The sequence below is a fragment of the Aquarana catesbeiana genome, linkage group LG07, assembly GCF_042186555.1.
Source record: "Aquarana catesbeiana isolate 2022-GZ linkage group LG07, ASM4218655v1, whole genome shotgun sequence".
NCBI lineage: Eukaryota > Metazoa > Chordata > Amphibia > Anura > Ranidae > Aquarana > Aquarana catesbeiana.
In genome coordinates, this window is record NC_133330.1 from 18301812 (window position 1) to 18302071 (window position 260).

A 260-nucleotide genomic window follows, 5' to 3' on the forward strand; every position below is an offset into this window, starting at 1 on the left:
GTTGAAGTTTAAATTGAATTGGTTTTTGTTAAGCCTGGCCAGAAAGAAGGAGGTGAGCAGGTTGTTTACCTTTTGGCGGAGGCACACGTAACACAAGAGGAAGATTGAAGATTTATGTGTGTCACTAATTGAACCGCAGTGTTTAACCACTTAACCACTTAAGGACCGAGCCTCTTTCTGAGAGATTTTTTTTTTGCTAGAAAAATACTTAGAACCCCCAAACATTATACATTTTTTTTCTAACACCTTAGAGAATAAAA